General features: G+C 41.5%; 1 long non-coding RNA gene across 1 annotated transcript; it reads left to right on the top strand.

Moving 5' to 3' along the window:
• Positions 1–5,796: 5,796 nt before the first annotated feature.
• Positions 5,797–8,841, top strand: LOC112077918 (uncharacterized). Its single transcript, XR_002895538.2, has 2 exons — positions 5,797–6,692; positions 7,847–8,841. It is a non-coding gene; the product is annotated as an uncharacterized lncRNA (long non-coding RNA).
• The last annotated feature ends 18,041 nt before the right edge of the window (positions 8,842–26,882 follow it).

Genomic DNA, 26,882 nt, shown 5'->3' with positions numbered 1-26,882 from the left:
ACGGCCTTTATCACCGCACTACAAATACCTGGTCATGCCCTACGGCCTTACTAACGCCCCCACCGTCTTCCAATCCTTTATGAACAAGGTTTTCCAGGATATGATCAACCGCTTTCTCATCGTCTACATTGATGACATCCTGATTTAATCCCTGAAGGAACACATACAGCATGTGCAAAAGGTTCTTCAATGGCTCCTTGACCATAACCTTTATGTGAAGACTGAAAAGAGCACCTTCCATGTAACCTTGGTAAACTTCCTCGGTTTCGTACTGACACCTGGAGGGGTCAGCATGGATGAGAACAAAGTCACTGCCATCAGTAACTGGCCCAAACACACCACCGTTAAGGACCTCCAACGTTCTCCAACTACTATTGCCGTAGTTCATTTGGAACTTCAGTTCTACTGCTGCAACCCTTACCAGCCAAAAGACCCGGACCCTTCAAAGGACTGATACCACCCTGACTGCTTTCAACAACTTGAAACGACTCTTCACCTCAGCTCCTGTCCTTCGCCAACCTGATCCGACCCTTCCTTTCACCCTGGAGGTGGATGCCTCCGAAGTCGGAGCCATACTCTCTCAGTGGGTGGGAACATATCCATAATCACATGCCTGTGCCTTCTTCTCCAGGAAGTTATCCTCCGCAGAGGAATTGCGATGTGGGGAAGAGAACTCCTCGCCTTCAAGCTGGCCCTCGAGGAGTGGTGCCACTGGTTGGAGTGCGCACAACATCCCTTTCTCGTCCTAACAGATCATCGTAATCTGGAATATATCAGAGGGGCCAAGAGGTTAAACTCCAGACAAGCCCGCTGGGATCTCTTCACATGCTTCCATTTTCATGTTACTGACATCCCTGGAAAGAAAAACATAAAAGCTGATGCTCTCTCCCGCCAGTTTGACCTTCCGACCAGTAACTCAGACCCTACACCCATTCTTCCTTCCTCTTGCATTATGGGACCGGTACAGTGGGAGGTTCTCTCTGCCATACAAGAAGCCCTAACCACAGACCTGGCTCCTCCTGAGACACCAGCTGGGAGGAGTTGCATACCAGCAGCTGTTAGACCACAACTGATGCAATGGTGTCACACGTCCTTGGGGTCAGGACATCCGGGCATTACACAAACCACCGAACTTCTAACCTGTAAGTTCTGGTGGTCCTCACTGGCATCCGACGTAAGGGATTACGTACACTCCTGTCCAGTCTGCACCCAAACCAAAAGCCCTCGTCATGTCCCTTCCTGTAAGCTGCAAACTTTGCCAATCCCTCACAGACCCTGGTCCCACATAGCTGTTGACTTCATCACAGACATTCCTGAATCCTCTGGTAACACCACCATCCTTGTCGTAGTAGACCGTTTTTCAAAAATGTGTCGTCCGGTTCCTCATCTACCTAACGCCATGGAATTGGCTGAGTATGTTCCAGCAGGTGTTCCGTCTGTATGGGATTCCGGAGGACATCGTCTCTGACCGCAGGCCCCAGTTTGTCTCCCGGGTGTGGCGAGCCTTCTGTGACCGACTAGGGGTCACCCTCAGCCTCTCCTCCGGCTACCCCCCCCCCCCCCCCCAGACCAATGGGCAGATGGAACACCTGAACAAAGAAATGGGGAAGTACCTCCGCCAACAATGTTCTGCCTCTCCACATGACTGGAGTCTGTATATGGCCTGGGCCGAATATGCGCAGAACTCACTCATGCATTCATCCCTCTGCCTTACTCCGTTTCAGTGTGTACTTGGTTACCAACCCCCTGTTTCCCTGGGAGGCGGAGCCTGGTACTGTCCCAGCTGTCGACGACTGGTTTCGGCGTAGTGAGCGGGTATAGGAGACTGCTAACCGGCATCTGCAGGAAGCCTCTAATACCCAGAAACGCTTTGCCGACAGATGCCGCCGACTTACGCCACTCTTTGACCCGAACAGCGTGTGTGGCTCTCTACAAGAGACATCCGGCTCCGCCTCCCCTGCAAAAAGTTCTGTCCTCGCTTCATTGGTCCCTTCAACATAACACATCGCATCAACCCTGTCACGTACTGCCTCCAGTTACCCCGTCAGTATAAAATCTCCTCGTCCTTCCATGTCTCTGTTAAAACCGGTCACCTACAGTTCTTTTCATCCTCCAGTCTCAACCCACAGTGCGCCCCCACCGTTGGACGTCGGAGGGGAACCTGCCTACGCCATTCAGGCCATCCTTGATTCCGAATGCCTGAGGTCACATCCACTATCTAGTGGATTGGGAAGGTTATGGGCCTGAAGACCGGTCCTGGGTCCCCGACCAGGACATCCTCGACCCAGAGATGATTCAGGCATTCCACCGTAACCGTCCGGATCGTCCCGCTCCCCGACCTTGGGGTCGACCCCCGAACAGACCCACTGGACATCAGTCTCAACGCAGAACGTCAGATCAGTCCACGACTTTGTCGAACCAGCCTGCCAGATCTCGCCCTCGATGTAGGCAGCTGCCTCTGCTCCCCCGCACTCTCCAGGGGGGGTCAATCTTGTCTCCTGTTTTGAGTTCTTGAACGTAGCCTGTCATTTTTTTTCATTGATTTCACCTGTGTGTTACTCACCTGGTCTCCTCATCAGCTCCTTATTAAGTTCAGTTCATTCTGTTTGTGCCTTTGCGTTATTGTTCGTTTTGACTCTACTAAGCCTTTTTTGTAGCTCATTTGTGAGAACCAGTTATAGTCTTCAGTCCTAGTTGATTCACCTACCTGTTTATGACCATTGCCTGCCTGTGACCACGATTCCTGCCTTCTGCAAAGGCGAAATAAACACCTGCCGCGCCCTGCGCGTGAATCTACACCTTTTTCTCCCTGTGTATTCTTTAAACTCGTGCTTTAAAAAAAACTAGGGAATATATTCAATAACAACCAGAAAATGATTGAGGCAGGGCGAGTTGGTGAGAACTGATCCTGTTTTATTTAGGCACAGCAATATGGGTTATAAGATAAGAACTTGGAACTTTGTTTCTCAGGAAAAGGCTATGGAAGCTGAAGGAGATCCTAAATGCTGAGATCATGGCGGCGGAATTTGACAAGAAGATGAATGATGGTACAAGTCCTGCTGTCTGCATCACTCCTAACAAAATAGTCCCTCAAATGGCTGAATACTCTGTGCTTTCCTCACTGCTAATGGTGTTGGGAGACGACATTCAATTGTTTTTGGAGAGTTCGATTACAGTGGATTTGGTTTTCTGCATACTGTAACAGTCATGGGTGTTCAAAGTTTGATCAGAAAGAATACTTTGCCTTTCAAGAATGGAATGGACATTTTATTTGATGCACACAACCGGTATGACTGAGAAATGGTCTTACCTAGCTACCTTAAGATAAATGATGATCTACATCTATAGAGGATTTAAGACAGTTTGCTACAGCAGGAAAATAATTCTGCATCAACAGGAAATGTGAATTATTTGGATCATAATTAATGGACATTTGTGTAGTGGTTGATACATTTTTCTTAAGGTAAAAACAAGTCTGAAATGTCAGTGTAAATTGCAAACTTCAGAGCTATTACAACCTCAAACACTACATGTTTTACATTTCCTGCTTAGCAGGAGAGGTTCCCCTGGGACGGGGTGATCAAATTAAGATCCTACATCTGTAACTGTAAGTCGCTCTGGATACGAGTTTTGGCTAAATGGCTCAAATGTACTGTTTATAACTCTAACTTCCCCCCCAGCAGCTCCTCTAGTGCATCATTATGCATTTTGATTCCCTTGGTTTTACACTGGGGGCAGTGTTTTACACTGGATGTAGCAGCAGACTATTAGATCATTTCAGCTCTGGTAAAAAAATTGACTAAAATGGAGCAGAGTTGGAAATCTGCACACACCCACACTTTCATGGGAGAAATTTAGATATTTTTCTCTCCTCCTCCCCTCTATCCATCAAACACAGTGTATGACGAGGGGTTACTGACAGCAGCAGACAATTTCATTGTGGCTGCCTTCAACCTGCCTCAAGGTGAGACATGATCCCCTCTCCCTTGTATTTCCTTTTCCTCACTACTACCTCACACCATATTTCAAAACATTTCTTGCATATCCAAACCTCTGTTACTTGCCATGGGGTGTGTAGCATCAGTAATGTCTTACCTTTTCCCAACCTGTCATCTGTGTGATAGGCTCTGTATAGTATGGGCTCTGTACAGTGGTGGAAAAAGTACTCAATTGTCATACTTGAGTAAAAGTAAAGATACCTTTTAATAGAAAAATGACTCAAGTGAAAGTCGCCCAGAAAAATACTACTTGAGTAAAAGTCTAAAAGTATTTGGTTTTAAATATACTTAAATATCAAAAGTACAAATAAAAGTATAAACCATTTCAAATTCCTTATTAAGCAAACCAGATGGCACAATTATTCTTAAAAAAAAAAAATGTATTTCCAGGGGCACACCAATTTACAAACGAAGCATTTGTGTTCGAGTCCGCCAGATCAGATTCAGTAGGGATGACCGGGTATGTTCTCTTGATAAGTGTGTGAGTTAGACCATTTTCCTGTCAAAATGTAACGAGTACTTTTGGGTGTCAGGGAAAATGTATGGAGTAAAAATTACATTAATTTCTTTAGGAATGTAGTAAAGTAAAAGTTGGCAAAAATATAAATACTAAAGTACAGATACCCAAAAATTACTTAAATAGTACTTTTAAAGTATTTTTGCTTAAGTACTTCACACCACTGGCTCTGTATAGTATGGGCTCTGTATAGTACTTTTATCAGTCTAACGATATACTTGGTTCTATACTGAACCATGTCAATCAAGACAACTTGTCATGTCAATGTAAATCAGTAAAAATGTTTTTGTTGCTTAAATTGTTGTCTGCTTCTTTCTTTCTTGTCATTTTTTGTTTGTTTTCCCCCTATTATCTCTACCCAGCTTCTGGATGTTTCCCTCCATGTTGTGAGTGACTGTTTCCTCCTCCATTGTTCCTCCTGGCATGACCTTCCTGTTGAACCTCATGAACTCTTAGTAGCTCTGCTTAGCTATTGCCTCAACGTGTTAAAAAGATTCCAACTAGTCTATGACTCAATCTATGATAGCAAGCTAGTTGTGCACCTGCTGTCAATATAATAGTTCATTAAAATAGTTATACTAAGACTTATACGAAGTATTAAATATATTTAATTTCCTATTGAATTCCTATGGTATTTCCTTTCTATTCTACCTTGTTCTAGAAATGTATAGGCTGTGTTGCATTTCCTCCCATGGGTTCCTCAGGATCTCAGGCTTCTGGTTATGTCTACAACTGTATCACCTGTCAGTATTCCCACTTGACTGTCCAAGTGAGTAACAAAACACCGCCACATCCAATCTATTGACCATTCACACCGATTTGTTTCATCACTCAAATACCCTCATCTCCCCAATGCCTGGTTAAAAGACTTCATCCTAAACCCGCCTTAACACTGTCTGTGCAACACTGTCTGTGCAGATCTGTTTGTGTAGGTATGCCTGTGTAGGACTGTATGTAGTACTGCTTGTGTAGGCTATGTGTTACATAACTGCATTTTCCCCTTGTGAAAACATCCACTTGGTGTCTTTCATCCTTGAAATGTTCTTAGCAGTAAAGTCAGAGGATGTTTTTGCACAGAAAGGCTCCCCAAGGCACCCTTTAAGTTCTTGGCTTCTTTGTGTAAGGTGACAGTCCACTCCCACACACCATGGTATTCATATCCACCCAGTGCTACACAATTACTGTTCAGCATATCACCCCTTTCAGTGCATCCCCCTAGAGGCTGTATTTAAATATTATCATTAGGAGGGCTCTGACTGCCACTTGAGAACAGCTTGACCTCAAGGTTAGGGTGTTTCAGTGTGTGAGTGATAATGGCCTAGCCCTAGCATGTCCATCACTATACAGTACCCACTGCAATTCCTCACAAGCAGGACCCAAGTATGTCTTTAGATGAGAATCTTTCCCAAAAAGATGAGGTGAATTATTGAAGACATGTTACGAAACCATCCCTTTTCCTGAAACTTCCATTTAGACATGATTCCTTTGTAGTGAGAGAAGATCAGAGGATTGTGCAGTCATGTTGTCCCCTGACTTGCAGATCAGGACCCAGCAGGTGGATCAGTTTGAGGAGGTGACAGTAGGGATAGACAGGCTCTACTCTATCCCCTCAGCTGGTCTGCGACACCAGGGTACATTCCAGTTTGAGATCTACTCTGACCAGCGCTCCTTAGTCAGACTCTACTACCACCTCATAGGTGATGATAGTGTTGTAGAGAGACGTTCATTCAAGTCCCATATTCCTTTATGTGTGTTGTATGGTGGGGTCTGCCCATTCAACATCAATGTGTAGCACGGTGCCCATTTTGTGGCAGAGAGCTTCACCACACATCTTTGGATGTATCTTTATAGTCGATGTGTCCATTCTTGCTCTGTTATCTCTATCTCTCGGTGTTCTGAGTCTCTGACCTCTCTCTCCCTCCATCTCTCTTACTGTCCATTTCTCTCGCTCTCTCTCATCATCTCTCGATCTCTCCTTCCCCCCTCTCTCTCTGACCCAGTCATTCCCCAGGTGGTGGTAGGCCACAGTGAGCTGCAGGAGATATTTGATCTGTCACTGCTTCCAGGGGGCCGAATTGTCCCTGTGCATGGTGGATGGTCCCTCGCCCTCCTCCGTCTCCCTCTCTCCCCACGGCCTGTCTGACTTCTCTGCTACTGCTGCTCTTCCTCTCCCTGGGGTAAGTGAACAGGCTGTACACCACATACAAAGTACACTCTTAGAAAAAAGGGTTCCAAAAGAGTTCTTTGGCTGTTCCCATAAAATAACCTTTTTTGGATCCAGGTAGAATCCTGATGAAGACATCTTGGCTGTTGAAACGTTGTTGCTCCTAGAGTGTGCGGCTCTCCTTTTCTTTTCAAGAACTATTTTGGGTTCCATGTAGAACCGTCTGGGGAAAGGGTTCTTTCTACCTGGAACCAAAACAGTTCTAACCAGAAAAGTTTTTTCAAAACCAGCGTTTCCCAAACTCAGACCTCGGGGCACCAAGCGGTGCACAGTTGGTTTTTGCCCTAACACTACACTGCTGACTCTGATCAAATATTGATGATTAGTTGATTATTTGAATGAGCTGTGTAATGCTAGGACAAACACCAAAACGTGCACTCCCAAAATGACCCTGTCCTATGGGGACAGCCGCAGAACCCTTTTAGGTTCTAGATAGCACCTTTGTGTCAGTGTCCCAGCTCACATACACAGAGCTGTAGATATACCTTTGACTGTGTTAGTATCCCTCCTCCCTCACAGATGGAGACAATCATTTATATTCTATAGGCTATAGTATAGACAGCTATTAACGCAGAGAGTGCCTTAATACCCCTTAGCCGTGGCATATTCACCATACCGTGCTTCTTCAGGCCTTATTGCTTTATTAAAGCCATGTTGCTTTAACAGCATTGGATTGCTTTTGTTTGCCGTGCTGCCAATAAAGATTGTTTGAATCTGAATGTGACTTAACCAGAGAAAGGGCTGTCCCAGGCAGTCTCAAATCCTATCATATCTAGTTTCCAGAACAGTAATGAGGTTCATGTTTGCTCAGCAACTGTGACACTATATCTAATTTCTTGGAGCCTGAAAAGATATGGCCACTTAAAGCTCCTATAGGACAAGAAATATTTGATTCTCCTTCCGAAATGACATACATCCAGTCTCATATGACGGCCATCATACCCAATTCAGCACTCATACCAGAACTTTTTTATTTATGCATTATGTCATGTGTTTATTACAGATATTACCAAGGGGATATCCTAGTCTAGACATTGGTATAGGCTTACATATCATGGAGAAGCTCTCGTCTGGACTAACTCAGCTCTGTGTACCTGGTTGTTACAGGATTCTGCACTGGTGGTCGATAAAGGAGAAGAGTGATGTGGAGCAAGCTGAAGACGATCCAGATTCTAGGTGCCCAGTGCGGGAGATATATCTACTGAAATAAAAACTGTCCTATGACGCTCATCCATTCCCTTGTCTGTGACGGTGAAGAATATCTGGGTTTGGTCAGAGCAATCGGTCTTTAGCTGGTTTCACCACTAGAGGGCGATAAGCACATGTTAATATCTGTAAATTCAGTGCTTTAAGGCAGGAGTCATTAAGATCGGTTGCCTTACTTTCCTGATGTAAGACATTATTTGTTATAATGACAATGATTAGGTTACTATTATCACCACATACTGTGGCATGGTGAGACCAGTGAATGCTTTATGGGACAGATTCAACAAATTTTTATTTGTTCAAAGACCCCTACTGTTATGACAGATTCGATGTGATACATAATGAGACGTTTGTAATTAAGAAAACCTCAACCCTAACCTAGCATCAACCCTTACCGTAAACCTAGCTTCATTTCCACATCTCGGCTCAATCCTAGCCTCAACTCTAACCCTAGCAAAAAATATAAATTGACTTCTTTCTATGATTATATACGGATTGTTAACTGATCGTTAACTGTGACAGACAGATGGGTTAACTATTGTATGAATTAACCCCTTCATTGGTTAAACTTGATGTGGCTCATGAGTATTATTAGTTCACTGTATTCTGGCTAGGTGGTTGTGAGATTATTGTGACACTGACCATACCATGATGGAGGGAACATGATCTGAGGAGAGGCGGAGCGTTACTGCCGTTATAAACCCTCAGTGTGTGTCTAAATATATACAGACATGACTCATCGTTTAACCCAGCCATTTAACAGGCGCTGAGGGTGTATTTTTTTCCAATGGGTTGTTCAGTTGTCTGGGCAATGGATGATGCATCAAGGGGCCTCCTAGCTAGAAGTGTATTCTGGATTTTATCAAACCTGGAATTAAAGTTTCCACTTCATGATATGCTATTGTGGTTTGTGGCTTTTTGACCACCTACATGACCAAACACACTTATTTTATTTAACCTTTATTTAACTAGGCAAGTCAGTTTTAAGAACAAATGTTTACTTACAATGACTGCCTACCCCGGCCAAACCCGGACGACGCTGGGCCAATTGTGCGCCACCCTATGGGACTCTCAATCACGGCCGGATGTGATACAGCCTGGATTCGAAACCGGTACTGTAGTGACGCCTCTTGCACTGAGATGCCGTGTCAGACCGCTGCGCCACTCAGGATCCCTAGAGTGTAGTGTGTAATCAGACTTGATTTTTTATGGAGTTAATGGATAACCAAGGTAGAATCTCAAATTTGATGAAAGTCAAAATGTGAAGTCCACTATATACTATTTATACATGATCGTGGGTGGGCTCTATTGCATTCTACTTCAGTCATATACTGTTGATTCATTCAATCAAATGCATTCAATTCAAGAATTGAAAAAAAGTTATTATAAATTCATTGAGTTGACATGAATTGACTTGAAAATTGACCCCAATCCTGTACACCATATGATCGCAGCATTTTATCATTGAGCATTAACCTTAATGACCAATATCGCAAAAGCTGAATATATGTCACAAATCAGCCCTACGTTAGAGCCGACCCCAGCCTCGACCACACCTGTGACCACACCTCTCACGGGGCTATATATCACTCTGACAGAGGTCACATCACTGACTTCTACTGTCATTTTACCAGAGATAAGGTAGTATTATGTAATAACATCAGGTAAACCTGGAACTTAGCTTTGTTTGAAGTTCCCAGTACTCTACAGTATAGGCATTATTCTAACAGATAATGATGGACTGGACCCTCGCATTTTATTTAACCTTGATAAGGGAGTCAAGCTGAAACCAAGGTCTCTTTTACAGATGAGCCTGATGAAGGAACCAAGGTCTCTTTATTTGATTGACTATTTGGCTGCCTTTGTGTGTCCGTCATCGTTTGGAAAGGATTATGCTTTGTAAATGACATGCATTACACGCCAACTTATGTCTTGGTATCTGGGAGCCTGACCCTTCTTATCTCAACGACGAAGGCCTTTCCTTCAACTTGACTGGCACAAAGCATGGTCGTAATACAATTATACAATTATATCTTTTGAGACCTCGTGGTCAGGTAGTTGCAAAATAAGGTTTTTAAATGTATTTTTATCGACCAGAAAAACACTTCTTTACCTGGTTCTCTGACCTGATACCAATCAAAATATGACATATTTCCCAGACGTCTCGATGCCATCATGAACACATATGTACAGTATTTTGGGTGTAATATTGTCTGACGTCTTTTCAACCAGAAAAACAATTTACAACCGGAAAGTTACATCATTATGACATCCCATGCCAACTCAGCCCATAGAAAGAATCAGGGTAGTTGGAACCAAGACAAGTGTTTTTGCGATGATTCCGGTAAGGGATTATGACCCCACCAAGTGAGTGTGCAGTTTGTTGCTTACCCAATCAACCCTGAGGAACTCCCAGACAGCCCATAGGCTCCCCAGCCTGAGGAAACTCCCTTAGCTAGAGGCGTTGAAATACAGTATGACAAAAATAACCTCTGAGAAATGGTGTAATCTTACAGGATATTCCATCCTCCCCCCATTGTCTATGGTCCTTTTCTCAACTCTGAGAGGCAAACCTGGAGGTTTTATCGTAACTCTCACTGGGTGGGAAAAGTAGCATTGTTTCCATAGCAGTTGTTGTGTTTTAGGGGTAGTTAGGACTAGTAGAACTAGTGGAAGTCCATTTCAGTTGCATTACAATGCTTGTTCTCTGTCCTCATTTCACTTTTGTCCTTCTTGCTGTCTTCGTCTTTCAGGCATCACAACACGATGCATCTCAGACCTCATCTATTGGTTTCTCTGCATCTCGTACGATTATGACGCCATTGTGGTGATAATGACAGTAATGAGAATCACGATCATATGGATTGCATTTATATAGCACTTCTCACAAGGCCTCAAAGCACTTCACTGTGCGTTGTCATTCCGTCCACAGTGAGTTGAGAACATCAGCTCCATTGATATCAAAGTGGGTGACTGTTGATATGGAATGACTTTGAAACCTTGATGTGGAGGTGGGAAGGAGATAGATCTGACCCTCAAACTTGCAATACACACACACAAACACACACACACAGACCACATCTTTCAGTTTAGTCACATTACTGTGCTTCCCCTTTTAATGGGAGCAGCATGTCTCTGGTTGGGCTGCCAGCTGAGAGCATTCCTCCCTGACGCAGGGCAGGAGGCCTAGACAGGGTGGGGGAGGAAGGGATAATTTGAACCAGCTGCCAGGGGAAGTGATCTCCTGCTTCGTCACACAGAGAACTCCTCAGACCCTGTCTGACCAACTAACAGCCTGGGAACCCTAGCCTGGGTCCCAACATAAACCCAGCCCCTCGTATCAGCATCCTCCATCCACATCTCTGCGTCTGGGCTTTCACAGACGGTCAGGGTGTTTGGGGATAGTCACGTCACATATGTCACCTTATCAGATAGTGTGTGTATATACAGTCGCGGCCAAAAGTTTGCATATACTCCAGAAAGTTATGAAGAGTGATGAGATGAATTGCAATTAATTGCAAAGTCCCTCTTTGCCATGCAAATGATCTGAATCCCCCCCAAAAAATTCCACTGCATTTCAGCCCTGCCACAAAAGGACCAGCTGACATCATGTCAGTGATTCTCTCGTTAACACAGGTGTGTGTTGATGAGGACAAGGCTGGAGATCACTCTGTCATGCTGATTGAGTTTGAATAACAGACTGGAAGATTCAAAAGAAGGGTGGTGCTTGGAATCATTGTTCTTCCTCTGTCAACCATGGTGACGTGCAAGGAAACACGTGCCGTCATCATTGCTTTGCACAAAAAGGGCTTCACAGGCAAGGATATTGCTGCCAGTAAGATTGCACCTAATATCAAACCATTTATCAGATCATCAAGAACTTCAAGGAGAGCGGTTCAATTGTTGTGAAGAAGGCTTCAGGGTGCCCAAGAAAGTCCAGCAAGCGCCAGGACCGTCTCCTAAAGTTGATTCAGCTGCGGGATCAGGGCAACACCAGTATAGAGATTGCTCAGGAATGGCAGCAGGCAGGTGTTAGGGCATCTGCACGCACAGTGAGGCGAAGACTTTTGGAGGATGGCCTGGTGTCAAGAAGGGCAGCAAAGAAGCCACTTCTCTCCAGGAAAAACATCAGGGACAGACTGATATTCTGCAAAAGGTACAGGGATTGGACTGCTGAGACCTGGGGTAAAGTCATTTTCTCTGATGAATCCCCTTTCCGATTGTTTGGGGCATCTGGAAAAAAGCTTGTCGCGAGAAGACAAGGTGAGCGCTACCATCAGTCCTGTGTCATGCCACACGTAAAGCATCCTGAGACCATTCATGTGTGGGGTTGCTTCTCAGCCAAGGGAGTGGGCTCACTCACAATTTTGCCTAAGAACACGCCATGAATAAAGAATGGTACCAACACGTCCTCCGAGAGCAACTTCTCCCAACCATCCAGGAACAGTTTGGTGACGAACAATGCCTTTTCCAGCATGATGGAGCACCTTGCCATAAGGCAAAAGTGATAACTAAGTGGCTTGGGGAACAAAACATCGATATTTTGGGTCATTGGCCAGGAAACTCCCCATACCTTAATCCCATTGAGAACTTGTGGTCAATCCTCAAGAGGCGGGTGGACAAACAAAAACCCACAAATTCTGACAAACTCCAAGCATTGATTATGCAATAATGGGCTGCCATCAGTCAGGATGTGGCCTAGAAGTTGATTGACAGCATGCCAGGGTGGATTGCAGAGGTCTTGAAAAAGAAGAGTCAACACTGCAAATATTGACTCTTTGCATCAACTGCATGTAATTGTCAATAAAAGTCTTTGACACTTATGAAATGCTTGTAATTATACTTTAGTATTCCATAGTAACATCTGACAAAAATATCTAAAGACACTGAAGCAGCAAACTTTGTAGAAATTAATATTTGTGTCATTCTCAAAACTTTTGGCCACGACTGTATATCACATAGTCCCCCTCCTAAACCGAGAAGTTAGTGAAGTCAGAAGTCTATAACATGATATCACCCAAATCTAGTGAGTGTGATGAGTAATGGTGACAACATAGACTGGTACCATTCAGACCCTCATATACTCACCACAATAATGTTTTGACTCACTTTAATCACCATCCTTGTTGTACTGGCATTGTTAACTGGCACTGGCTATCACCAAAGAGCACTCTTCCCTCTATGGTTAGATCGATACGGTTCTGATACTAAAGACTGGGAAGCTGTCCGAAGTCATCATTTATGCATATAATTAATGTCATTTTAGTGCCCCCACACCTTGCACCAAAATGTTTTGAGTGTTGGGGTGAGGAGGGGTTCATGATCCATCACCAGGGAAGTTTTCCATATATTCAATAAAAGGATGCCATATCTTAACCAAAGTACCTAGTTTGTTCCGTAGAACATGGTTTCCCAAAATAAATGTAAGAAAAAAAAATATTTACAAAATAATTGACAGATTAAGCACATTTTGGACAAGGGATCTGTGGGAAATTGTTGGAGGGTACAATACAATGTAATATTATACAATTTATGTTCTTAATTTACGTTCTTGCTTGTATTAATAATTTTTATTTTGTTGTGTGCTGAATTATATTGTTCTATACACATATGTGTATGTTTTATTCTGTTTTTGTATACAGGGCTCTATTGTAAAAGAGATTTTTAATCTCAATATGACTCACCGTTTAAAGGTTAAAAAAATGGCAGGCCACAGTATCAATTATTTTAAAAATCTACTAAATTCCCCATAATGTTGTTTTTGTCAAGGCTCAGGAGAAGACCCAGATGCAGACAGTTTCAAAGTAACAAAAGTTTATTACAAAAACAGGGGGGCAGGCAAACGACAGGCCTCAGAGGTCAGTAATCCAGAGCAGAGTCCGAAAGGTACAGAACGGCAGGCAGAGATCAGTAATCCAGGGTGATGTGACAAGGGGACAAAACGACAGGCAGGCTCAGGGTCAGGGCAGGCAGAATGGTCAAAAAACAGGAAAGCTAGAAAACAGGAACTAGAGCCAGAAAGGCACACAGGAAAAAACACTGGTAGGCTTGACGAAACAAAACGAACTGGCAACAGACAAACAGAGAACACAGGTATAAATACACTGAGGATAATGAGGAAGAAGGGCGACACCTGGAGGGGGGTGGAGACAAGCACAAAGACAGGTGTAACAGATCAGGGTGTGACAGTTTTTGACATAATTTGAGTCAATTGGAGGTGTACCTGTGGATGTATTTCAAGACCTACCTTCAAACTCAGTGCCTATTTGCTTGATGTCATGGGAAAATCAAAAGAAATCTGCCAAGACCTCAGAAAAAAATTGTACACCTCCACAAGTCTGGTTCATCCTTGGGAGCAATTTCCAAACGCTTGTAGGTACCACGTTCATCTGTACAAACAATAGTATGCAAGTATAAACGCCATTGAACCACGCAGCCGTCATACCGCTCTAGGAGACACAAACTGTCTCCTAGAGATGAACGTACTTCGATGCGAAAAGTGCAAGTCAATCCTCAGCAAAGGACCTTGTGAAGATGCTGGAGGAAACAGGTACAAAAGTATCTATATCCACAGTAAAAAGAGTCCTAGGTTGACATAACCTGAAAGGTCGCTCAGCGAGGAAGAAGCCACTGCTCCAAAACTGCTACAAAAAAGCCAGACTACGGTTTGCAACTGCACATGGGGACAAAGATCGTACTTTTTGGAGAAATGTCCTCTGGTCTGATGAAACAAAAATAGAACTGTTRGGCCATAATGACCATCGTTATGTTTGGAGGAAAAAGAGGGAGGTTGCAAGCCGAAGAACACCATCCCAACCGTGAAGCACGGGGGTGGCAGCATCATGTTGTGGGAGTGCTTTGCTGCAGGAGGGACTGGTGCACTCACAAAATAGATGGCATCACGAGGAAAGAAAATCATGTGGCTAATATTGAAGCACAATCACTGACATCAGATCAGGAAGTTAACCTTTCACGAGCCTCTACCCGCGGGTCCGGGAGCACCCCCACCCCCCACACACTAATTAGCATAGCTAGCATAGCTTCAAAAGTAGATAGTAGCATCTAAATATCATTAAATCACAAGTCAAAGACACCAGAGTAAAGATACAGTCTTGTGAATAAGGCACCATTTCAGATTTTAAAATGTTTTACAGGGAAGACAAAATATGTAAATCTATTAGCTAAACACGTTAGCAAAATACACATATTTAACTCCATCAGTTTCTTACTCTTCAGGTGCTATCACCAATTCGGTCACTAAGATATGAATACTCACTAACAAGAAAAACCTCTTCAGATGACAGTCTGATCATATTCATGGTATAGGATAGTTTTTGTTAGAAAAAAAGTGCATATTTCAGGTAGAAATCACAGTTTACAATTGCACCCACCATACAAATCGACTAGAATTACTAGATAGAGCAACGTGTATGACCATTTACTCATCATAAAACATTTCATAAAAATAGACAAAGCATAGCAATGGAAAGACCAGTTCTTGTGATTCAGACCAATTCAGATTTTTTAAGCGTTTTTTCAGCGAAAACACAATAAATCGATAGTTAGCATACCACATGTGCAAATGTACCAGAGCATCGATTCCAGCCAAAGAGCGCTATAACGTAATCACGCCAAAATATATTAATTTCTTAATCACTACCTATCTCAGAATTATCTTCGCGATGACACTCCTCGTAACCTACAAGTTTTACAATATACAGTATAGCAGTTTGTTCGAGAAGGGTGCAAGTTTTAGCCATAAAAAACCAGTGGTTCACATGAAAAATACTAGAAAATCAAGAGCCTCATAATGTTGACGTCAGTCGTTATCAGAAGTGATTCTAGTTTAATTGAAAGCTAATCCTATACTGATGAGGACTAATAATACAGGGTGACAGGCAAATCGAAAACATTTAGTTCGTTAATGCACGCTGATTTACATTTTTAAATTAATCCTTACTTTTCAATACAGGGTTAGGCCAGTAGCTATACCAAACAAATGGGAAATATGCGTTTAAATATATTTGACAGAACAGATCGATTTATCATAATTAAAAGTATTGGCTTACTTTGAGCTGTTATTCCATAGATTCTTAGGGCAATGTATCTTATCTATGTTATACGAACGTCTTTTTGGTCGATAAGATGTTCGTCTGGTCCTTCGAATGGTCCCACCATCGCCGACACCTAAAACGTGTCAAACTTTAGAGCGCACAAACAACGAAATTCCTCAAAATCGACTAAACGGATATAATTGATATAAACGGCTCAATTACTCCATTATGATGTTTTAAACACTATAGACTGAAACATGACCGGAGAAAATATTGCTGGTAGAAAACGATTTGGAACGAGGCAGGTCGATGGCCTTGACGCTTCAGGCGCACGTTGAGAAAGGGAGGTCTCTGTACATTTTGGTCTTTTGTAATGGCTGTGAACGTCCACATCGATTTCATTGAAAACGTATGACGTACAGACACCCCAGAGGAAGACGTAGGAGTGGTCGGTTTCTTCATAGCATTCACTGTGGCCTTATAAACAGACCCAGATCAGAGGTAAAAAATTTCTGAAATCTGAACCTGTCATGAAAAAGTGCTGTAGAAATTGTTTGTACCACTCAGAGACAAAATTCAACTTCTATAGAAACTAGAAGGTGTTTTCTATCCAATAATACAATAATATGCATATTGTACGATCAAGAATTTAGCACGAGGCAGTTTAATTTGGAGACACAATATGCTAATGCGGAACAGCAACCCTATAGTTGCAAGCAGAAGTTAAAGCTTGGTTGCAAATGGGTCTCAAAAGAAAATTAGACCCAAGCCATACTCCAAGAGTATGGCAAAATGTCTTAATGACAACAAAGTCAAGGTATTGGAGTGGCCATCCCAAAGCCCTGACCTCAATCCTATAGAACATTTGTGGGCAGAACTGAAAAAGCGTGTGCGATCAAGGAGGCCTACAAACCAAACCAGTTACACCAGCTCTGTCAGGAGGAATGGGCCAAAATTCACCCAACGTATTGTGGGAAGGCTACCCAAAGCGTTTGACCCAAGTTAAACAATTTAAAGTAATACCAAATACTAATTGAGTGTATGTAAACGGATGACCCACTGGGAATTTGATGAAATAAATAAAAGCTACTGATATTCTGACATTTCATTCTTAAAATAAAGTGGTGATCCTAACTGAACTAAAACAGGGAATTTTTCGAGGATTTAATGTCAAGAATTGTGAAAAACTGAGTTAAATGTATTTGGCTGAGGTGTATGTAAACTTCTGACTTCAACTGCATGTAGTGTTCAAACTACAACAGAATAAATCTGTCAGAACTTGCTGTTACGGAGACTGTCAGGTGCAGCCCTGTATCATGCAACGCTGCCTGACTGACTGACTAGTACCAATTGTGTTCTTATATTATGAGGGGGTCTCTGATGTATTTGCTATCAAAAAAGGGGTCACCGATGAAAAAATGTTTGGGTACCCCTGCCTTAGAATATATGTTATTTTCTCTAAAGGAATGCATTTATTCATTTGCACGCTTTTTTGCTACATCAAGGGCAATCTTGGTTAAAGATGGCGCCGGAGGGGATGGCTGCTGTCTTATCGGCTCTTAACCAACCATGCTATTTTTTTAGTTTTTTCGCGTTGTTTGTAATTTGTTTTGTACATAATGTTGATGCTACTGTCTCTTATGACCGAAAAGAGCTTCTGGACATCAGAACTGCGATTACTCCCCTCAGATTAGACAGAGTTTTTTTTCAATGAGTAGGACGGGTGGGATATACTACAGACACCCGACCTGGCCCATATCCCAGTCATTCGCTGGAGAAGGAAACTGAGATTTTGCGGAAAAAGATCAGGGTGCCTTGTGAGGATCAGGTGTTGAGTGGCTAATCTTCCTTTGCCATCCGTACTGCTAGCTAATGTTCAATCGCTGGAAAATAAATGGGACGAACTGAAAGCACGTATATCCTACCAACGGGACATTAAAAACTGTAATATCTTATGNCTGCTAGCTAATGTTCAATCGCTGGAAAATAAATGGGACGAACTGAAAGCACGTATATCCTACCAACGGGACATTAAAAACTGTAATATCTTATGTTTCACCGAGTCGTGGCTGAACGACGACATTATTAACATACAGCTGGCAGGTTATACACTCTATTGGCAGGATAGAACAGCAGCCTCTGGTAAGACACGGGGCCTAAGCATATATGTACACAACAGCTGGTGCACGATATCTAAGGAAGTCTCATGTTTTTGCTCGCCTGGGGTAGAGTATCTCATGATAAGCTGTAAATCACACTATCTACCTAGAGAGTTTTCATCTGTATTTTTCGTAGCTGTCTACATACCACCACAGACCGATGCTGGCACTTAAACCGTACTCAATGAGCTGTATACCGCCATAAGCAAACAGGAAAACATTCATCCAGAGGCGGCTCCTAGTGGCCGGGGACTTTAATGCAGGGAAACTTAAATCAGTTTTACCTAATTTCTATCATCATGTTAAATGTACAACCAGAAAAAAATCTAGACCACCTTTACTCCACACACAGAGATGCATACAAAGCTCTCGCTTGCCCTCCATTTTGCAAATCTGACCATAGTTCTATCCTCCTGATTCCTGCCTACAACCAAAAATGAAAGCAGGAAGCACCCTTGACTCGTACTATTAAAAAAAGTGGTCAGATGAAGGAGATGCTAAACTACAGGACTGTTTTGCTAGCACAGACTGGAATATGTTCCGGGATTCTTCCGATGGCATAGAGTACACCACATCAGTCACTGGCTTTATCAATAAGTGCATCGAGGACGTTGTCCCCACAGTCACTGTACGTACATACCCCAACCAGAAGCCATGGATTATAGCCAACATTCGCACTGAGCTAAACGGTAGAGCTGCCACTTTCAAGGAGCGGCACTCTAACCCGGAAGCTTATATATATATCGTATTAAGCATCTCCAATCCAAAATTAAATCTAGAATCGGCTTCCTATTTCGCAACAAAGCATCCTTCACTCACGCTTCCAAACATACCCTCGTAAAACTAACTATCCTACCGATCCTCGACTTTGGCGATGTCATTTACAAAATAGCCTCCAACACTCTACTCAGCAAACTGGATGTAGTCTATTACAGTGCCATCTGTTTTGTCACCAAAGCCCCATATACCACCCACCACTGCGACCTGTATGCTCTCGTCGGTTGGCCCTCGCTACATATTCGTCGCCAAACCCACTGCCTCCAGGTCATCTATAAGTCTTTGCTCGGTGAAGCTCCGCCTTATCTCAGCTCACTGGTCACCATAGCAACACCCACCCGTAGCACGCGCTCCAGCAGGTATATCTCACTGGTCATCCCCAAAGCCAACACCTGCTTTGGCCACCTTTCCTTCCAGTTCTCTGCTGCCAATGACAGGAAGGAATTGCAAAAATCGCTGAAATTGGAGACACATCTCCCTCACTAACTTTAAGCATCAGCTATCTGAGCAGCTTACCGATCGCTGCAGCTGTACACTGCCCATCTGTAAATTGCCCATCCAACTACCTACCTCATCTCCATATTGTTTTTATTTACTTTTTTGCTCTTTTGCACACCAGTATTTCCACTTGCACATCATCATCTGCACATCGATCACTCCAGTGTTAATTTGCTAAATTGTAACTACTTCGCCTCTATGGCCTACTTATTGCCGAACCTCCTTACTCCATTTGCACACAAATTAGATTTTTCTATTGTGTTGTTGACTGTACTTTTGTTTATCCCATGTGTAACTGTTGTTTTTTTGTCTCAAAGAAAGGTGGAAAAAAAGAAGTGTCTTCACTGACATTTTCAACCTCTCCCTGTCTGAGTCTATAATACCAACATGTTTCAAGCAGACGACCATTGTCCCTGTGTCAAAGAACACAGAGTTAATCTGCCTAATTGACTACCGACCAGTTGCACTCACGTCTGTAGCCATGAAATGCTCTGGAAGGCTGGTCATGAATCACATCAACACCATTATCTCAGAAACCCTAGACCCACTCCAATTTGCATGCCGCACCAACAGATCCACAGATGATGCAATCTCTATTGCACTCCACACTGCCCTTTCACACCTGGACAAACGGAACACCGATGTGAGAATGCTATTCATTGACTACAGCTCAGCGTTGAACACCATAGTGCCCTCAAAGCTCATCACTAAGCTAAGGACCCTGGGACTAAACACCTCCCTCTGCAACTGGATTCCTGACGGGCCTCCCCAGGTGGTAAGGGTAGGTAACAACACATCCGCCACGCTGATCCTCAACACGGGGGACCCTCAGGGGTGCGTGCTCAGTCCCTCCTCCACTCCCTGTTCATTCATGACTGCACGGCCAGGCACTACTCCAACACCATCATTAAGTTTGCTGATGACACAACAGTGGTAGGCCTGATCACCGACAACGATGACAGCCTATAGGGAGGAGGTCAGAGACCTGACCGTGTGGTGCAAGGACAACAACCTCTCCCTCAACGTGATCAAAACAAAGGAGATGATTGTGGACTACAGGATAAGGAGGACCGAGCACGCCCCCATTCTCATCGACGGGGCTGTAGTGTAGCAGGTTGAGAGCTTCAAGTTCCTTGGTGTCCACATCACCAACAAACAAACAGGCTCCAAGAACACCAAGACAGTCGTGAAGAGGGCACGACAACACCTCTTCCCCCTCAGAAGGCTGAAAAGATTTGGCATGGGTCCTCAGCTCCTCAAAATGTTCTACAGCTGCACCATCAAGAGCATCCTGACGGGTTGCATCACTGCCTGGTATGGCAACTGCTCGGCCTCCAACCGCAAAGCTCTTCCGATGGGTACTGTGTACGGACCAGTACATCAACAGGGCCAAGCTTCCTGCCATCCAGGACCTCTATACCAGTTGGTGTCAGAGGAAGACCCTAAAAATTGAAAATTGACCCTAAAGACTCCAGCCATCCTAGTCATAGACTGTTCTCTCTGCTACCGCATGGCAAGCGCTACTGGATCGCCAAGTCTAGGTCCACGAGGCTTTTAAACAGCTTCTACCCCCAAGCCATAAGACTCCTGAACAGCTAATCAATTGGCTACCCAGACTATTTGCACCTATTGCATTTCCCCCCCCCCCCCCCTTCTACGCTGCTGCTACTTTCTGTTACATTCTATGCACAGTCACTTATAACTCTACCTACATACATATTACCAGCACGAAGCACCTGCACATTGACTCTGTAACGGTACCCCCTTAGATAGCCCGCTATTGTTATTACTGCTGCTCTTTAATTATTTGTTTTTCTTATCTCGTCCTTTTTGCGGGTATTTTCTTAAAACTGCGTTGTTGGTTAGGGGCTTGAAAGTAAGCATTTCACTGTACAGTCTACAACTGTTGTAATTGGCGTATGTAACAATAAGATTTTATTTGATCTCAGCAAATTTATATGACAGATTTGGGCCAGTGGTTAACCACTTGATAATGCTGTTGTCGTGTTCATTTAACCAGTTGATAATTGCTGTTGTCGTGTTCATTTAACCAGTTGATAATGCTGTTGTCGTGTTCATTTAATCAGTTGATGATGCTGTTGTCGTTTCATTTAACCAGTTGATAATGTTGTTGTCGTTCATTTAATCAGTTGATAATGCTGTTGTAGTGTTAATTTAACAAGTTATAAAGCTGTTGTGTGTTCATTTAACCAGTTGATAATGCTGTTGTAGTGTTCATTTAACAAGTTGATAATGCTGTTGTAGTGGTCATTCAACCAGTTGATAATGCTTTGTCGTGTTCATTTAACCAGTTGATAATGCTGTTGTAGTGTTCATTTAACCAGTTGATTAATCTGTTGTGTTCATTTAACAGTTGATAATGCTGTTGTAGTGTCATTAACCAGTATAATGCTGTTGCTGGTCATTTAACCAGTGATAATGCTGTTGTCGTGTTCATTAACCAGTTGATAATGCTGTGTGTTCATTTAACCAGTTGATAAAGCTGTTGTCGTGTTCATTAACCAGTTGATAAAGCTGTTGTCGTGTTCATTTAACCAGTATAAAGCTGTTTGTATGTTCATTTAACCAGTTGATAATGCTGTTGTAGTGTTCATTTAACCAGCTGATAATGCTGTTGTACGTGGTCATTTAACAGTTGTAATGCTGTGTAGTGGTCATTTAACCAGTTGATAATGCTGTTGTAGTGTTCATTAACACTTGATAAGCTGTTGTCGTATTCATTTAACCGGTTGATAATGCTGTTATGTTCATTTACAGTTGATAATGCTGTTGTCGTGTGTCATTTAACAAGTTGATAATGCTGTTGTCGTGTTCATTTAACCAGTTGAAATGTTGTTGTCGTCATTTAATCAGTGATAATGCTGTAGTGTTATTTAACAAGTTGATAAAGCTGTTGTAGTTTCATTTAACCAGTGATAATGCTTGTGTAGTTTCATTTAACAAGTTGATAATGCTTTGTAGTGGTCATTCAACCAGTTGATAATGCTGTCGTGTTCATTTAACCAGTTGATAACTGTTGTAGTGTTCATTTAACCAGTTGATAAATCTGTTGGTTCATTAACCAGTTGATAATGCTGTTGTATGTGTATTTAACCAGTTGATAATGCTGTTGTCGTGGTCATTTAACCAGTTGATAATGCTGTTGTCGTGTCATTTACCAGTTGATAATGCTGTTGTGTTCATTTAACCAGTTGATAAAGCTGTTTCGTGTTCATTTAACAGTTGATAAAGCTGTTTCGTGTTCATTTAACCAGTTGATAAAGCTGTTGTAGTGTTCATTTAACCAGTTGATAATGCTGTTGTAGTGTCATTTAACCAGCTGATAATGCTGTTGTAGTGGTCATTTAACCAGTTATAATGCTGTTGTGTGGTCTTAACAGTGATAATGCTGTTGTAGGTCATTTAACACTTGATAATGCTGTTGTCGTATTCATTTAACGGTTGATAATGCTGTTAGTTCATTTAACCAGTTGATAATGCTGTTGTCGTGTTCATTTAACAGTTGATAATGCTGTTATGTTCATTTAACCAGTTGATAATGCTGTTGTATGTTCATTTAACAGTTATAATGTTGTTGTTGTGTTCATTTAACCATTTGATAATGCTGTTGTAGTGTTCATTTAACCAGTTGATAATGCTGTTGTCGTGTTCATTAACCATTGATAAAGCTGTTGTAGTGTTCATTTAACCAGTTGATAATGCTGTCGTCGTGTTCATTTAACCAGTTGATAATGCGTTGTCGTGTTCATTTAACCAGTTGATAATGCTGTTGTCGTGTTCATTTAACCAGTTGATAATGCTGTTGTAGTGTTCTTTAACATTGATAATGCTGTCGTCGTGTTCATTTTACAATTGATAATGCTGTCGTCGTGTTCATTTAACCAGTTGATAATGCTGTTGTAGTGTTCATTTAACCAGTGATAATGCTGTTGTAGAGTTCATTAACCAGTTGATAATGCTGTTGTAGTGTTCATTTAACAGTTGATAATGCTGTTGTTGTGTTCATTTAACAGTTGATAATGATGTTGTAGTGTTCATTTAACCAGTTATAAAGCTGTTGTCGTGTTCATTTAACCAGTTGATAAAGCTGGTAGTGTTCATTTAACAGTTGATAATGCTGTTGTGTGTTCATTTAACCAGTGTGATAAAGCTTTGTAGTGTATCATTTAACCAGTTGGTAAAGCTTTGTCGTGGTCATTTAACCAGTTGATAATGCTGTTGAAGTGTTTCATTTAACCAGTTGATAATCTTTGTTTGTTCATTTAACCAGTTGATAATGCTGTTGTTGTGTTCATCTAACCAGTTGATAAAATGTTGTAGTGTTCATTTAACCAGTTGATAAAGTGTTGTATGTGTTCATTAACCAGTTGAAAAGCTGTTGTCGTGTTCATTAACCAGTTGATAATGCTGTTGTTGTGTAATTTAACCAGTTGATAAAGCTTGTAGTGTTCATTTAACAGTTGATAAAGCTGTTGTTGTGTTCATTTAACCAGTTGATAAAGCTGTTGTAGTGTTCATTTAACCAGTGATAAAGCTGTTGTTGTGTTAATTAACCAGTTGATAAAGCGTTGTAGTGTTCATTTAACCAGTTGATAAAGCTGTTGTAGTGTTCATTAACCAGTTGATAATGCTGTTGTCGTGTTCATTTAACCAGTTGATAATGCTGTTGTGTGTTCATTTAACCAGTTATAATGCTGTGTAGTGTTCATTTAACCAGTTGTAATGCTGTCGCGTGTTCATTTAACCAGTTGATAATGCTGTGTCGTGTTCATTAACCAGTTGATAATGCGTGTGTATGATGTTATCTTTGAATTTAACCAGTTGTAATGCTGTTGTTAGTGTTCATTTAACACGTTGATAATGCTGTTGTAGTGTTCATTTCACCAGTTGATAATGCTTGTTGTGTTTCAGTTTAACCAGTTGATAATGCTGTTGTAGTGTTCATTTAACCAGTTGATAAAGCTGTTGTCGTGTTCATTTAACCAGTTGATAAAGCTGTGTGTAGTGTTCATTTACCAGTTGATAATGCTGTGTCGTGTTCATTTAACCAGTTGATAATGCTTTGTAGTGTTCATTTAACCAGTGTATAATGCTGTTGTTGTGTTCATTTAACCAGTTGATAATGCTGTTGTAGTGTTCATTTAACCAGTGATAAAGTGTTGTAGTGTCATTTACCAGTTGATAAAGCTGTTGTAGTGTTCATTAAACCAATTGATAATGCTGTTGTAGTGTTCATTTAACCAGTTGATATAAGCTGTTGTAGTGTTCATTTAACCAGTTATATGCGTTGTTGTTATTTAACCAGTGATAATGCTGTTGTAGTTTTCATTTAACCAGTTGATAATGCTGTTGTTGTGTTCATTTAACCAGTTGATAATGCGTGTATGTCATTTAACCAGTATAAAGCTGTTGTGTGTTCATTTACCAGTTGAAAAGCTGTTTAGTGTTCATTTAACCAGTTGTAAGCTGTTGTCGTGGTCAGTTAACCAGTTGATAATGCTGTTAAGTGTTTCATTTAACCAGTTGATAAAGCTGTTGTAGTGTTATTTAACCAGTTGATAAAGCTGTTTAGTGTTCATTTAACCAGTTGATAAAGCTGTTGTATGTTCATTAACCAGTTATAATGCTGTTGTTGTGTTAATTAACCAGTTGATAAAGCTTTGTGTGTCATTTAACCAGTTGATAAAGCTGTTGTTTGTTATTAAACCAGTTGATAAAGCTGTTGTTAGTGTTCATTAACCAGTTGATAAACTGTTGTGTCATTAACCAGTTGATAAAGCTGTGTCGTGTTCATTTAACCAGTTATAAAGCTGTGTCGTGTTCATTTAACCAGTTGATAATGCTTGTTGTGTTCATTTAACAGTTGATAAAGCTGTTTAGTGTTCATTTAACCAGGTGATAAGCTGTTGTGTGTTCATTTAACCAGTTATAAACTTGTGTGTTCATTTAACAGTTGAAAGCTGTTGTAGTGTTCATTAACCAGTTATAAGCTTGTAGTGTCATTTAACCATTATAAAGCTGTTGTAGTGTTCATTAACCAGTTCATAAAGCTGTGTGTGTCTTTAACCAGTTGATAAAGCTGTTGTAGTGTTGATTAACCAGTTGATAAGCTGTTGTAGTGTTCATTTAACCAGTTGAGTAAAGCTGTTGTATGTTCATTTAACCAGTTGATAAAGCTTGTCGTGTCATTTAACCAGTTGATAATGCTGTTGAGTGTCATTTAACAGGATAAAGCTTTAGGTTGATTAACCAGGTAAAGCTGTTGTTGTTCATTTAACCAGTGATAAAGCTGTTGTAGTGTTCATTTAACCAGTTGATAATGCTGTTGTTGTGTTAATTTAACCAGTTGATAAAGCTGTTGTAGTGTTCATTTAACCAGTTGATAAAGCTGTTTGTGTTATAACCAGTTGATAAAGCTGTTGTCAGTGTTCATTAACCAGTTGATAAAGCTGTTGTGTGTAATTTAACCAGTTGATAAAGCTGTTTAGTGTTCATTTAACCAGTTGATAAAGCTGTTGTAGTGTCATTAACCAGTTGATAAGCTGTTGTTAGTGTTCATTAACCAGTGATAAAGCTGTTGTCGTGTTCATTTAACCAGTTGATAATGCTGTTGTTGTGTTCATTTAACCAGTGATAAACTGTTTAGTGTTTCATTTAACCAGTTGAAAAGCTGTTGTTGTGTATTTAACCAGTTATAAAGCTGTTGTGTGTTCATAACCAGTTATAAAGCTGTTCGTGTTCATTAACCAGTTGATAAAGCTGTTGTAGTGTTCATTTAACAGTTGATAAAGCTTTGTAGTTCATTTAACCAGTTATAAAGCTGTTGTCGTTCATTTAACCAGTTCAAAAGCTGTTGTAGTGTTATTTAACCAGTATAAAGCTGTTGAGTGTTCATTAACCAGTTGATAAAGCTGTTGTAGTGTTCATTTAACCAGTTGATAAACTGTTGTCGTGTTCATTAACCAGTTGATAAGCTGTTGTTGTGTTCATTTACCAGTTGAGTAATCTGTTGTCGTGTTCATTAACCAGTTGATATGCTGTTGTAGTGTTCATTTAACCAGTTGATAATGCTGTCCTCGTGTTCATTTAACCAGTTGATAATGCTGTCTCGTGTTCATTTAACCAGTTGATAATGCTGTTGTAGTGTTCATTTAACCAGTGATAATGCTGTTGTAAGTTCATTTAACCAGTTGATAATGCTGTTGTAGTGTTCATGTAACCAGATTGAAATGCTTGTGGTGTTCATTAACCAGTTGATAATGCTGCTGTTGTGTTCATTAACCAGTTGATAATGATGTTGTATGTTCAGTTAACAGTTATAAAGCTGTTGTCGTTTCATTTAACCAGTTGATAAATCTGCTGTGTGTTCAATTAACCAGTTGATAATGCTGTGTTAGTGTTCATTTAACTAGTTGATAATGCTGTTGT

Source organism: Salvelinus sp. IW2-2015, unplaced genomic scaffold (assembly GCF_002910315.2).
Source record: "Salvelinus sp. IW2-2015 unplaced genomic scaffold, ASM291031v2 Un_scaffold5048, whole genome shotgun sequence".
NCBI classification, from domain to species: Eukaryota; Metazoa; Chordata; class Actinopteri; order Salmoniformes; family Salmonidae; genus Salvelinus; species Salvelinus sp. IW2-2015.
This window is presented reverse-complemented; position numbering and strand designations above follow the sequence as displayed.